The 16,587-nt window shown below is 33.4% G+C and overlaps 1 long non-coding RNA gene across 1 annotated transcript in view; it reads right to left on the bottom strand.

Moving 5' to 3' along the window:
• LOC106118406 (uncharacterized) overlaps positions 1–16,330 on the bottom strand; it is a 64,534-nt gene extending 48,204 nt beyond the window's left edge. The window contains exons 1-2 of the long non-coding RNA XR_001227919.1: positions 16,152–16,330; positions 11,459–11,647 (exon numbers count right to left, since the gene is read on the bottom strand). This is a non-coding gene — a long non-coding RNA (uncharacterized LOC106118406). The remainder of the gene's footprint in view (positions 1–11,458; positions 11,648–16,151) is intronic.
• Between the last annotated feature and the right edge of the window lie 257 nt (positions 16,331–16,587).

Here is a 16,587-nt window from a genome sequence, read left to right as displayed (position 1 = left end):
CGGCAATTATAATACTTTAAGCGGTAAAGTTGATAGCGGCGAGAGAATTAATCAGTTGCGACGGCGCAATGAATTTGCTCAACAAACAAGCATCTACAGAAATAAACGGAGACTTCTGCTCTTTGACTATAGAAAAACGGACTAGGCAAAGGTCCGTTGTTATACTTAAAGTAAATTCCACCACTTTCCAAGAAACGTTATCTCGTTGACATTAAGATCACACATCTGAATGTTACTGACGTTTACGTATTTACAAAAACAAGCAATTTTAGAAATTATTGTTCGTTTTATTTGACACAGTGGAGTGGGTTTTGACAGGTCCTATTTATTAAAAGTCAAAGTTTGAGATTCAATTGGTTACGTACGTGTATGACCGAGTGACGTAATAGATGCTTTATGAAGTTGAAAATTTACATTAATTAAGAAGATAAAGAAACGATGCCATATGACCCAATGAGGTCTTAATGATGTTACTGAATGATATAAGATAAATATCGTACTTACTTTTATTATCTTTGATTACTGATTTTGTACAATTGATAAGAAAGAATTTTTATAAAGTAACCCGCAGTCAATTAAATGCAAAGCAATTGCAATTAATTTTTGTGATATTTACCAAAAAGAATAAATCTCATTTTCAATAACTTTCTTGTTAAAATAACTATTGACAGTTTTTTGATGACTACTCATATAGTCGATGATTTTTTCCAAAAATAAAAAAACCCCTTTTTAACACCCCCCAAAAAACAGAAATATATTTATGTCAATTCTGTACGTTTCTTGTTTTTAAATACAGGTAAGAGAATAAAGTAACAGATGACCTCAATGGTAAGAAACCTTTGTCCTGCATTGGTAATAGTGTATCGTGCGGTCCGGACCTGTGCCTGCACCACAGATGATAGATATACGACGATTTACAACGTAACAATTCATTGAAAACATTTATCTTGAGTTTAACAAATGACTACACTTCTTAACTTTGTAACATCCTGGAAAGAAGTACGAAAATTAATGGCAATAAATATAAGTAAACAATTAATTTAGAATTTCCGCTTGCTGAAAAAATGTATAACCAACAGTTTTTTTTAAAGTTATCTGTGAAACTACACTATTATTTAAGTGCGTGTATCAGTGCCAAAAATGTAAAAAAAAATAATATTCTTAACTGCGAAAGTTTGGTAGTAGTATTTCATTACTTGCAAATAAAAAACTATCATAAATATTTTTAAATCCTTTACACTTTTCAACGCTCACATTTATAAGGGCTGTATCAATCATGCTTTATGCTATCATAATTTTATAAGTTGACAGTTTATTTTTATTAATTATAGAAGATAAATATTATAAAGTTTAAATTTAAAATATTTAATATCTTTTAATTTTATTTAGTTATCGGAAATTGTAAGCGATATTTCTTCGTCGTTTATCTAAAGTAGACAACCATCTTAATAAATGAGCTATTATAATGGCGATGGTTCACTTTTAGACTTAACTGATCTGTAGCTTTATTGAACTACACATCAGTCAACTGCGATCTTATCCTAACATCGTGGGAAGCTATATACAGACGTGACACAAAGCGTGACCGCTCTAAGATTGTACATCGAATTTTAACGAATGAATAAGCAATGTAACAGGATTCAATTGTGTTAGAAATGAATGTTATGTTAGTAAACAGATATTTAAAATAGACGCTATAGATTGAAGATTGAAAGCTGGGGTAATCCAAGCTTAGAATTAATTCTTAAGCTAAATTATTAATGCGGTCTACAATATTTTATGTACGAATCAACGCTGTCTTCTAAGTTTGTATTCTCAAGTTTTTTATGTAACCGAACAAAAATGTTTCATGATTTTATGCTAATTTTATTCTATTTTTCTTAAAGAGTTCGGATTTTCAACAATTCTTGTACTATAAGTCTCGACAAACTCATGTAAAACAAAATGAATGGAGAAGAAAAAGAAGCTGGTAAAAATATTATTTCCTTAGATGAAAATGTTTGATTAGTTTTAAAATATGAATTGTAAAGATTCACATGTAACAGTTGTATGTACGAGTATTGTGTTGTAATAGTGAACAGTGGCAGTGCACGCCGGTAGCGGTCCGTGAGAACTGAGTAATTGATCTCACTAATCTCGTCTGAACCGTCAGCTTGTCGGTGCTGTCGGCCGACGGGACCAGCGACTGTCGCCCGAGGACCACACACACTGACGTAATCGCGAATGAGCTTCGTCTTAAATCACAATTTAAATATGTCTTGATATACATTCGATAATTTGTTTATTGTAGATCGATTTTATTTAAAGGGTGAAATTTATATGAAGAAATGCAGATTTCGTGAGCAAAAATGACGTGTGTTTTTACGTATTATTTTATAATGGTAAAAAAATTTAATTGCGCATTAAAAGATTAAGTTTCACACAGTAATTTGTAGTGAGCGCGATAGTCAATTTTGTGTATTGTAAGAAAAGCTTATAAGACCGACCTTTAAGCCTATTTTAAAACTTAACACACTTTACAACTATATCAAATGGTTGTCTTCATGACACCGTCTAAAGTAATATTTGGCAAAGTGATTCGATGACACACATCTGTTCAGATCGGGCGTCACTTCGGAATTCAGATCAGTGCCCTCGTCAGGTTAAATAGACTTTCATAAGGCTCGACTTAGTCACCTCGAAGTGCTCATTCAAGGATGATGTCGCTCGTCGCCGTCTCAGCCTTTGTTGTGTCACGATTATAGTTTTATTGAGTGGATTTTATTGTTTTACTTTTCTTCCTTAGCCTACTTACTTGGTCTAAGTAAACGGATATTTTTGTAGATAGATTCAATAGAATAAGTTCATTTGCGCCTTTATATCGCAAATGATGTTCTTTATTTGTTATTCAATAAAACGCATATCTTATATCTTTAAATGAGCAATTCTTGTATATATATATAATTGGAATCTCGGAATCGACTCCAACGATTTTCATAAAATTTAGTATATAGGGGGTTTCGGGGGCGATATATAGATCTAGCTAGGAATCATTTTTAGAAAATGTCATTTTATTCGTGTTTTATCGATAATCAACTTAAACATAAACTTAACTTTTTCTATCGGTAAGATCGATAATATTATTCATATTTCATCATTTTATTAGTAATTCGTACTTAGATATAATTTCCAAATTTTTTATCCAGATTTTACGTATTAATACGTTCAATACTTATGTATCTGTGTTGTTATTTTGAAAAGAAAGACATTTATAAGGTTATTACAAAGGACCGGATATACATATATAGAAGTATATTCCAAAAATATGCTGATAATTGTTTTTCGCAGAAGCATGCGACCGCAACGTGCATCGACATCACCAAACCATATCAATCAAACCGCGTATGTGAGGTCGAAAACAGGGTTGTCAACTTTAAGATAAATTAAATGAACGTTAATTTTTTTTTTATCTTTCTTATTTATTTTTGTGCGTGACTTTATTATTTTTATTATGTGAAAAACACATTTTTTAATGAAATTACGTAGTAATACACCATATAGATAATATTTCAATGCAGAAATGCACACAAATGCTTGCATTTAGTTTATCCTTGGTACAAGTACACAAAACCACCTGTCTTTCATGTAAAGGTACTGTTGTAGTTATCATAACTTGAGACAAACAGCCCTATTGAAGTCTGCGAGCGCTGGCCTTGTTGCGTTAATGCACCCTAATTTCACATCCATAAGTGCTAACCGAAAACCGGCACGTCATACTGTTTGCACGACTTAGCGATAAATTAATACTGTCCGAACGCTCCTGTGGACACGCACGACACATGAAGCACTCCATAACCATCCAACGTGTTCTTTGATATAACAACACTACGCAACATGCAATGTGACAATTTATCTCATAAGAAAACAAACATTTATTATATAAATGCGACAATTTGTCTCAACGTCAATTCAACAGTTCCACTGTATAAAAACATATTTTTACATTATATAAATATTCAGCTACACTAAGCTTTTATACAATTGTTTTGGTTTGGAAACTCAAGAATTTAGAACATAAATATTTAAATACTAAAAACATTTTCACGATTATATGTCCAAATTAATTAGGTAAAATAAATCAGACATAACACAAGGAAGATAAGCTATTTAGGCCCTTCTTGTATAAATAATTGTTTAATAAACTGACACTATTCAGAATCCTACGTAAAATGTGCCGGAGGGCAGTAAATTGCAGTAGTGAATACTTGGCTAATAAGACGTTAATTTTACGTATACAGGGTGATGAAAACAAATTAGATGTATCTATTTTGACGTGCTGTATTTTTAATTTCAACTAACATAGTGTGTTTTTATTTAAAAATACATACGTACAAATAATAAAACATCAAATCTATTTTTATATCAATTAATACCACAAATTGCATTCTTTATTAGCAAATTGTTTATTTATATCTTAATAGTGCTCATTAAAATTATTGCTGAAATATTTCCACTTCTATCTTCCAAAAATAAGTTTCCATTGATCACCGCAGTCGTTTCGTCATAACACTTAAATAAGATTCTTGTATCTCTTGAGTTGATTTGCGTAAGAACTATACTCGAACATAATAACGTTGTATATAATTTTACGCATTCCTATTACACATGTTATTACCGATTTATAAACAAAATATTTCGCTTAATGTATTTTTAATGTTTACCCTGACGTATGTTTCATCGGAAGGAATTAACCGCCATAATCCATTCAATCATAAGACCACTCTTCAGTCACTTTCAAATGTTGCAATAAAAGTTTGCAGTGAGATAAGACAACGTTCTAAAACTGTAAAAATGTTTTTTAATTACGGCTTAAAGTATTAGTATTGTTGCAAAGGCAAGTGAAAATTAATGCAAATGATAGTTTTGTCGCAATGCGTTCGCGAATTCAGTGATGGTTCATGTAAGAAGATTGAGAGCTGATTAGCACTCGCGATGGGATCTCGGGCCGGAGGGCAGATTGTCGATAAACCAGCGACGTTGGCAGCGCATGCGTAATTAGAGATAAACAGAAAATAATTGGCTCTAATCACGCGCCATAAGCAAGCGAACGGCAACGCGCAGAGCTTACGCTAGTTTCACACGAAGGAACTGCAGTAAAACAGAACAGTACTGCTATTATTTATACGTACATAGCCATAACAGTATACAGAGAGTAAATGTTCAATCAATAGTAGGTACTGAACTGTATACTACTCTGCCTCATTTTTCTGTTCTCCTGTGAAACACATCGACCCTTCGTGTTATGAAAGCCCGAGCCGCGTCTTCTGTGTCGAAGCCGATTTGTAGCTGTGTATCGAGTGAGCTTCAATAGTTTAGCACTCTTTTCAGACAAGTCACTTATTTGATATCTATTTTCTAGCACTTGCGTAAGCTGACGTCTGTTAACGTTCTTAAGTTTACTGCAGTTTTATCAATTTTAACTTTCGTCAGAAACAGCATTTTTTTTATTTGTAAAATTTAAACTTGAAATTATATTCAAATCATTATCAAAATGATTTTTAATTTTATACTACAAAATAAAATGCGCTATAAATAAATCGATGTTTAGCCTTCATCTTTGATTTATATTTATTTTTCTTTATGATAAGGCGGAAATAAAATGGCGATTTTAATCGCCTTTATTAGGTTATTGCACATTTTGATATATTCCGGCCTCGTGATGCCTAGATAAAGTTGTTACGTTCGTCTGAAATACTTAAATTGGTCTATTAAAATGCAAATTCACCGATGCTTCAATCATTTCGAAATATATCAAGCTCTTACAAATGCTTTTATATTGCTAAAATTTAGATCATATTTTGCAACATCGTCTATATGGCAATTTACTTATTTGTCAGTGATTTCATGATCATTATTCATAATCTAGAACAAATTAAAAGTAATTATTTATTTAAAAATTGTCATTCGTGCCCATATTTTATTACGCGGACTTGTTAATCTAGCTTAACTAAATATTACGTTTTAATAAATTAATATTATTTTTTACAGCAAATCTTTTCTGAAAATACGAAGCCAACTATATTTATAAAGAATAACTGTTACGTATACAATATTAATAATTCTATAAAATCAAGTTGAAGATTCTAAATTTCAACAAAACATTTAATTGGTCTTTCAGATATCAACTTTCAGTTTCTAGAAACTTAACAAGCGACAGGATTCGCCAGTGTTGCATAAAGCACTAAAATTCGATTTTAAATATTTATAGACGATTTTGTTGTAACAATTGATGGTTATTTGTGTGAGAATACGTGAGTAGAACCTCTTTGGCTCTCACCTCTCGGCGACGACTCGGATTAACAACACGAATCGATGTTTGTACACGTCCGACCTCTTCCAATAATAGCACCTGATCGATCTCCGAGCCGGTAAATTGCCAGCCACAGACACACTTAAGAAATAACGAACAAGCCATATATCATTCTACAATTCTTCACTAACAATAGTATTTGTACTACAAAGCGATAATTGCCAATCTGATGTACAAGTCGAGATCGACCAGACTTATTGCTTACAGAGTTATGAAAGTTTTCATTTTGAACATTTTATAATTTTTAATTTTATTTTTAAAATGTCTTCTAACTTATTATTATGTTAACATTTGCCCCAGATCAACGACAATTCAATTTAGAATGAAAAATGAATATATATTATTATTCTATGCATACAAGATTAAAAGTTTAGAAAAGAAGTTTAAAATCACTTAATTTACTTAGCGCCTAATAAAGTCGTTTCTCATTTATCTTAATATTCAATATAAAACAAGTTAATCTTCTTATATCGTGCATTCAATCGTAACCGTTACATAAGTTATGGAAATTTCTTACAAGTGAAATGAACACCGATGCAACAATAACCTGAAATCAAAATCAACAACGCTTGTGCGGACCGGCGAAAGTATTGAAAGCCGCAAACTGTTCACGCATGACCCCGGGGTCAGTCGCACACTCACTGACACATGTCAATTAGGGGACGTTGAGCTGCGAGCGGCGGCCAAGGATTGAGTGCTTCAATGTGTTTGTGGAAACCCTTCAGCCTGATTGATTCATTGCCCACACCGCGAGCATCGCGACAACTGATCAAACAGCTTCCCGTTTCTTATGTCGTTTCATAAATTGCCTATACCCGTGAATATATTGGATAAGGTGAACCTCAACTATTATTCGAGTAGGACTATTTACGTTAAAACTTCGTACTCAGCAAACAATATTTGTTTCTTTATTTAGTGAGAAGTTATATATAAGGATGGGAATATAATGAATATTTTTTTATAAGCAAATGCCTTAGAGTACAAACTTTAGTACTAAGTTATAGCGTGAGTTGCAATTCTATTTTTATCACACAAATAACAGAAACATAGCACAAGTGTAGAGAAACCTTACTGTATCATGCGACAAACATAAATATGGTCAAGTAAATGCATCAACCATGTTCGACATGACAGTCTCCCTAACAACATAAAGGCTAATTGTTTTTTTTTAATTCAAAGGACAACACATTTCTTTGAACTTCTCAGTTAAGACAATTCTTCCTTTATTTTATTATATTTGCCAAACAATTTTCATTTTTGTGCGGTAAATATTTATATGTCTTAAATTTACATAGTATATTATTAACATATAATATTTGTCGACGCGATTGTACTTGATCTCTTATGATTTGTCGACATAAAACAAGCTTGTTTCAAACATTTAGATTGACAGCGAACAGAAATCATATCGACACCACGCCGGTCTGATAACGTTGCCGAATTTATTGTTCGTAAGCGCAGTTCATATCCGACGGGGGCAATATAAATAGCGGATAATCGTGACATCGTAGGTTTACCGAAGTCTGTGCCGTGGCACCACCGTAATGTGTACCCCGCGGCACCCCGCGGCACCCGTGGCACCTCGCGGCACCGCGACTGCGCATTCCTCTCCACTCCCGATCGCAGTTGAACTTTGCTCTTATTGTCAATTCGTGCCCACTGGTGCGTCGCACTCAGAAACGTTATACCCATTTAAGAAGACCCTTCAAGATAAACGCCTTTGTTCAAGGGTTGATAATACTGTCTTTGAAAATTACGTGAAACAATAGGCATTACACTATCGCATTAAGGCGGCAACATCAGCATTAGAAGTGCTTGTGAAATAACCACCCGGATCGTGGCTATTGTTGTTATTCCTCTTCCCTCTCGAATCGATATCTTCTATTAAAGATTTAAGGTTTTAATTCTAAGAATCATGCAGTTAAATTCGTTAAACCAAATCTGTTATTTATTGCAAGCCAATAACAACCTTTATAATTGTTGAAAAAAACCGTCATGACTATACCAGAGTTTTAATTTTTTTTTCAGGATTCCTTTGTGTTAACTAGTATAAACAGAATTAAGTTACTTTCGCTTGTTATCATTTTAATAACTTTCTAAGAACATTAATTGGCATACGCAAAAACTAGATAACTATTCTAGTTAACTACAATGGATAAGATATATTAATAATAACGATAGACAGGTGTTTTTGTTTTTGTTCTTAAGCTAACGGTTCTTAGTTTACTCGTGTTTTATTCAATGCCTTGCGATTAATTTGCAATTACACCGCTGTTTATTTTTTCAACTTTTGTAAGTTGCAGCTTATAAAAATTGAAATTCTTATCCTGTTATTATACATGCACATTGCACATAGTTAACTTTTTGCAATACAACTTTCTACCAACATGTAAACAGACTTGGGTGGTTTTTATTTCATCACGCAAGTAATGATATGAAGTTAATTTTACAGTGGCTTTTCACACCCGAAATAATGCGTCAAAAAAGTGCAAACCCAATGTTTTCGTTATTCCCTTTAAAAATACAAAAAAATATTATATTTCTTTGTACATATGTGTAACTTTACATTTACTTGAAAATGATTTCTTGTAAAGTTATACGAAAATGAATGCATTGTATCAGAGAGTTTTCAATTTAGTCCATCAGAATGGTTTATACCGTATTGTTATTAAAATTAATCCTATACATGATTTTTAGACTTTTATGTGCAGGTATATACATACTGCAACTCATTCGATTAACTTTAGAAACTCCTAAATGTAAATTTAGTAAACCTATACTTATAAATTCCGTAAGTAACCATTCTGGCAGGGAGTAAAAATGTTATTACAATAAAAAATAGTTAAGTACCACGTAGAAGATAAATATGAAGTCCGATATCAAGACGTCAAAGAAAACAATGCAATTTCATCTCCAAGCATCACCTGAATCATTGTTGTGAAAATAATTGTACCGCATACCATTAGAGATATAACATAAAATAAATTAGTCACGCGATTGTTGCTACAATACCCAGTGCGGTACAAATTCAATTCATTGTAGCTCGAGGCAGACGATTCGTTGACGCAACACAAAACAATGGGGGTTCAGGTTCAGCGACCTTTCGGGATCTGTGACATCGACGCGAAAATATGGGCACAGCATACTTAGAACAATCTACCTACTTAGCTTAAGTTACTCCAAGAATGCGACACATTACGACATATTCAATGTGCCTCTCTATATATCAAACGCCATGTGCTTCCTATATTTTTTAAACTTCATTTAAAAAATATAGGAAGCACATGGCGTTTGCCCGCTATTCCGTTAGCATGAATAAAAAAAAACATGTTCTGTCTCTGCCTACGTGTTTTTCACACTATGTTCTACATCAGTGCCAAATTTCATCCTGATCCGTTTTGGAGATACCTTCTACCAAACATACATCCATCTAAACATTCGCACATATAATATTAGTAAGAAATAAGATTACAAAAATTACTTTAGGATCCCTATTTAATAAAGTTACGATTCCCATCTAAAAAAAAGCTATATATCTTTTGTATGTATGTAAATGTACCTACCTAACTGTATGTGCCAAAGTGAACGGTAGATTAAGATATCAGGTGTAGCATTTTAAATATAAAATATCGGTCCTTTTAACTTTAGAATAAATATGATCAAGAGCTGCCAATATTTTTAAATATATTGCGAGAAACAAAATCAAAGACAATCCTTTTTTTTTAATTTTGAATCTGTTATCTTCGGCAGCAAAGCAGCAAAGCTCGTCGGTACGGTGTGTCAAGATGAATGGTGCCCGGCTCGTGCTTGGGCACGCCTCCCACAATTATGTATTGTTGAAATTCAAATTAGAATATGTGCTAGTGGCGTTTGAGTAATCGAAACCAAATACCGTATAATAGGAATAAGGAATGAGGATAGTATATCAATAAATGTGTTTTGTATACGATGGTAACTATCCATTTCATTTCAAACTATTGTTTCGTCATTAAGTTTCAATATATTTATATACTTAAAATAGTAAAGTCAAATATTATTTTATGGAAGGCATTGAAGAAAATTTGATATTTTATGGTTATGGTTATGTTTTATAGTTCTACTTGGCTGCTTGCTAAAGCTTTCTAAAAAGCTTAGTATTAGGCGTACTGTAACAGACTATACTTTGATTTTTCGTTGAATAAAATTCCATAAAAATTAAGTTACTTTCAGTTACAAAATACATAACCGTAATTTAAAAAGTCACCCATATCTGTAAAATGGAGAGTAGGCTGGTTACAAAACCATACATCATTTTTAACACAGCGATAATATGATAATTTATGTAAAATGCTATTATTTTGCAAGTGTTAAAATATTAAAATTATACCAAAATTACGGTATGTTCATGCAACCAGATCTGAGGCGGTGGCAGCGTGCAATCCGGGTCATATATTCGGGCGCTTCAAGCCACCGCACTGTGAGCTGGCACGGCGCAGATCGCGGCGCAGCGCCAGCGGCGACCAGATAATACCTGCCAGCGGCCTGCAGCCCGCAATCACAGTAATACGACCTCTTTACCGTACAGACCCGCGACGTCTCATTTAGAGCCAAATGCGGCGCGAACTCGCTTCAAATTGAAGCTTTTCAGCACAATTGCCTCGCGAGCCGCAGACTGCTTTTAACCGTAAAGTATGCTACGCCGGAATAGCATTAACATAGTAACTAGACATACTTCAAACCCTATGCACAAAACGGTTAAACGTTTTTATACATCCTAGACTTCATAATTTTTTAGACTAACAACAGCTGCAATGCATTAAACTATTTCTTTATGACCTTTTAACACGATATAATCGAGTGTTTGAACACGCGAACATTTTACTTTCATAGATATTTAATTATTATTACCGTAATCGTCTGTGCTTGAACTTTAAGCCCTTATCTAATGAATTAACGGTAAATTAACCGTACTATAGAACAACAATGAAGAAAGTCGTCTACAACTGAAAGTTTTTGTCGAACTTTGGCACGTCTCGTGAGGTACCTGAACGATTTGGGAACGAATTATCTAAGATTTCGCAACGGCATTGTTCGAGGATGTTGGCACACAATGGAACACCTAGAGCGTACCTGCCGAGGGAAGTAGGACGCACGAGGCTCGTGGCGGAGCGTCGTCGGCTGCGGTGGTGAAATGCGCAGTGGGCGGCGCCGCGCATGCCGCCCCGCCCAAACCCTTTCACCGCCCGCCCCGCCCCACCACTCTGCCCCTCACAGTCCGCGACCACCTCGCGTCGGCCTTGCGTAACCCTCGGCGATTCCCTGCACAGAAACGCCCGAGGCATTCTACATAATAGATTCTTGCAAAACCGATCGGTACTGAAACCTTTCAACCCTCCCGCCATAAACTAATACGGCGCATTAGAGAACGGACTGAGATCGTACACGATTACGATGTAAATTATTTTCGACAGACTGTTTGCCGTCAAGATGTTAAAATTTTAATTACGTCGACCCCGCGAGTCACGTCGGCGTCGTGCCGGCCCCACGGAATGACTTGTTGTAATTTCGTGCTGCGATTAAAACAAACTAACAAACGTAGCTCTTAATGCTAAAACAATAACGTCATATTTTACTAAGTGATCCTTAAATTTCTCATCTTAGTTTATCGTGTACTTAAACCAATTAATTCTAATTATTGTAATTAACTTATGAGCGACAGCTTTTAAGCAATGACATTTTTAGTATGATAAGTTGCAGGTACAAAGTACGTGCCTTACATGTTGTAAGAAGGCAAAGAAACCTGTTAAGTAAATGTCGAAATTTTTAACTCATACCCTTTGACATTATCGGGGTCAAGTCAGCCAATTAACCAGCGCATTCGATACAGAGTAACAGGTAAATGACAAATCTTAATAATCTCTTAATCTGTCGTGTTACTCGGTGTTGCTGAACCACACAGAGGTTTAGATTCATATGGTAATTACCTAGGTTTATTACAATAGTTATAACCTCTTTCCAATCTATAACCCCAATAAATAAACAAATTTAAATTACTTTAATTATTTTTCAATATTGCTTGCTTAAAAAGCTTAATCGTGGTAATAATTCTGTTTCTTTTTAACTCTATCATTAACTACTATTAATAGAAATTGTATGCAGAGTATTTATATATTTGTTTTATATCTTGTATAATCTTTAGCCGTCGTTCAGTTTCGATTTTGACATAACCGTCTATTTAAAGGTTGAACTGAAAGAGATCGCTTTTAACGATAAGCTTGGCAGTCGTACAATAAATTTAAAATAGTTTCATTCATTTTTGCATCATTACTATAAATATTGCTCGCGTATACTAAATATAATATAAAATAATAAGCCTTATAGAAGATTGTAAATCATTTAACAGCCTGATAAATAAATGATTAACCGTTGACACGACTTTTAAGTACGAGATATCAAACATGACAAGATTAGAGGCCTAGCAAATGATATCCTACCTTATTATACAGTTCTAACTGAAATATATCGTGGTAGTAAATTATTACAGTGTCAAAGTAACCACGTTATATGCAGGCTGTAAATACGTTCACACGGTAAATCTGCTCCAAAGATTTCAGCTGATAACAATATATTTTCTCAAATAGAATGTTTGATAAATTATATCTCTAATTTGACAAATATATTTTTTATATTATTTTTAAAAAAAAGTTACAGTACAAAAAGTCAAAATTCTGAAATTAAGCTTATTAAGTAAGATCCAATTCAAACTTGTTACTTATTCGGAAGTGAAGTTTTACAGTAAGCTTATTAGTAGCGTACTTATTAAAAAGTTTCTGTACATATTTTTTACATAACAAATAAATAGCAGACAAAAAATGATAATACGTTTAATGACTTCACCACATGAATAATTCATATTGTATAAATAATTTGTAAGAATATGACACATACAAAAATATGGCTTATTATGTGCCAGATATAATTGTTTTTTTTTTTAGGATTTTTGTTAACGTTGCTACAAATTTTTACTGTTGGTCCTAAATTGTTCTGAGTTTAATATTTTTTGTAACATGTTGATTGGTATTTAAAAGTAAATTAAAAATTAAAATGCTAAAATTCCATTAAAAAAAAAATCGTTTTCGTATTTTTAACAATCAACGGGGAGAACCTCGGAGAAGAGCGTCGGTGGCTCAGGGATCAAGCACTTGACTTGCAATCCGCAGGTCCTGGGTTCGAATCCCGCCATGTACTAACGTGTTTTTCGATTTCCGATTTACATATGTACATTTATCCGACGTTCTTACGGTGAAGGAAAACATCGTGATGCAACCTGCACATATCTGAGAAGAAATTCAAAGATATGTGTGAAGTCAACCAACCCGCACTTGGCCAGCATGGTTGACTATGGCCTAATCTCCCTTAACTTAGGGTAGGCTCCGAGCCCCTCGGTGGGGACGTACAGTGAGCTGATGATGATGGGGAGAACCTTCTAAACAATATTTAAAGTAAAAATTTTATCAATGTTCAACTGTTTTACAATATACAAAATAATCAACAAATTATAAAACTCAATTATAAAACAATAATCAAATAACATCAATAACAAACAAGTTTTATTGTTACTGTTATTAAATCAGTACACATCCATTCGGCAATTAAATATCCGGGTTAAGGTTCACAACGTAATTATAAGTTGGTAACGATACATCATTTAAAATATAATGAGTAATTATTCGTACAACTTCGCTCGTAATGCACGTATTAATAACACAATAGCTTCAAGTATATAACTGTCGAGAGTGTTTCATAACACAATAATAAATTTTTTTTACTGAAGACATCAGATACAAATATGTGAATGCATTGAACTATGTTATTTAGTGCGCTGTTTTTAATAAATATCAAATTTTAGAAATTAGTATTTACGATTTGATGTATACAATTTTTATTTCAGTGGTATAAACTACTTTTCTACTTTCATGATTCCATTCGAGTAAGTTAAAATAATACAAATTGATTTAGAAAATAAACACTGAAATAGATACTCAAACACAATCGGCTCATAAAAGTAAATGCGCTGGTAAAGAGTCATTATAATTAACCGAGATCAAGTACTGAATAAGAATCAGTTTAAAGTTCATTGTTGAATACACAAAATCGACAACGGAGGAAAGGTTAAAAAGCTCAAATAAGCGTGCATTAGGAAAGAGGTGGCCCGCCGGGTCGCGGGTAGAATGCAAACTGCCGCCCATACATTAAATCTGCTGCATTCGAATTGCAAAGTCGTGATTTGTCAAAGCATAATCTAAAGAACCGCAATATTCGCACATCGTAATTATTATCTGTGGTAAAATGGCACCCAAATCTTTTGTACCATCTCACGGTTTGCACCCGAGAACCGATGCTCCACGTACTCGTATCCCTGACCAATATTGCACGATGCATGGCTTTGCGGGCACAAGTTCCATCTACAACTACATATGGATTCAAACTAGTATTATTAACCGCAAACGTTCGGAATACGTCACAAATTTTAAGTTTTACATCCAATGATTAAGTGCTTTGTAATATAATAGGTTTAATTTCTGTCATATATTATTATAATTTTGACAAATGAAAAACTATTGCAAAACCTCTCTACATCAGTTAAGTAAGAACGTTAATATTGTAAATGAAAACAATACATTAATCAGAAAATACTGTTTAACATGTTTATAATAAAATGAAGATACAATTCATAGTGTTATCTGTTTTATTTAAAGTAGTTACGTTTGTATTCCCCGGCTCCCAGCGCACCAATGTACAATACAAAAGGGAATAGCGCTCGCGATGGAATCGTTCCCGTTTTGTTGTTATTCGTAATCCGGAATCCCCTATCGATATCTCTAAATTATTTCCAGGGAGCCTCCGCGATGTAACCGTTACAACGAGTCGCGATAACGCATTGATTTATTACTCTGAATATTTAATGACAACAGACAATTGAAAATTTATAGGGCTCACATAAATTCACAGTTAGTATCACGTCGTACTCCTCCGGTGTACGTTGTAAGGCTTGTATAGCCCTTGTTTATGCCACATATGTAGACGCGGAACTAGACACTCGGCTTTGCGCATCCAAGATAGTTTAAATGTCAATGTACCTTTAATCGTTGAAATTATAATATCTTTATTAAGGGTTTATATTGCTTCACTTTTTTGGCTCGCCAGAATAATGTGTTTTTGAACTTTTTTATAGAATAGCTTGAGTATTGTCTAACATATCTTTTGCTAGTCAATTTCCTCGGCATGAAGTCTTAAAATTTTTAGGGTGCTCTATAATTTACAATTTTTTGGTAAGTGTTGTGTTCGCGTTTTGAATTTGGTTTGACTTTTTAAATGTTTTTTTTTCTTTTAAACAATCAATTCTGAGTTTAGATTGATTAAATTAGTAAAAATTTTCTTCAACCAAATATAGAAGTATTATATAATTTTATTTTTTATTATTTTTAGGTGACTTGTAACCGATTAACTTTATCCTTAATAAATATGCTAAATAAATATTCGCTCAAACGCTTTGTTTAATTCTCTTCAAGTTGCATCTAGCTTCCGAAATCGATGGCTTAATCGATTTTCAATGTAAATTAGTCATATTGTATGGAAATGTTCCGCAGTGACTACTGTGAATGTCAACTTGGTGTGAATTGCTTCCAATTTTCTTAATTTGCACACATTTTATACCGTAAACTTAGGTATTACTTAAATTTTCCAGGAAAATTGTGATATAAGTGATTTTGTTTGTCAATTTTTATCGAACTATTTCAGTGAAACAATGCTGACCACTTACCTTAAGTAAACAGCACGTAATAAACGATTTTTGTAGTAATCCAATACTCAGGATGTATTTGCGTTCTCCTAATAAATTAAACTAATTTATAAATCGATCGATCAAAGATATTGCAGTTTCGAAGCGTGAGACCTAACGTAGGTCACCACTACAATTCCAATTACAAAAACACGAATCACGAAATCACAAAAACATTGAGGTTAGGTAGGTAGGTTCACTTTTAACAACATAACAGTATGTTAGATACTGTCATCCCTGTCATTCTCTTCGAAAAAAACAGAGATAAAAATGTTTCAGTATAAGTGTTGCGACGATGGAATATCACAGATAATAATTTACTGTCAAGTTATATGTCAGTGAGCTATTATTATCAACGTTTTAATTATCTCTATTCTCTTTATCTAATTACTCTTCTTACGGACTTTGTCTTCTCTCA

Source organism: Papilio xuthus, unplaced genomic scaffold (assembly GCF_000836235.2).
Source record: "Papilio xuthus unplaced genomic scaffold, Pxut_1.1 DF827597.1, whole genome shotgun sequence".
Classification (NCBI taxonomy): Eukaryota; Metazoa; Arthropoda; class Insecta; order Lepidoptera; family Papilionidae; genus Papilio; species Papilio xuthus.
This window is presented reverse-complemented; position numbering and strand designations above follow the sequence as displayed.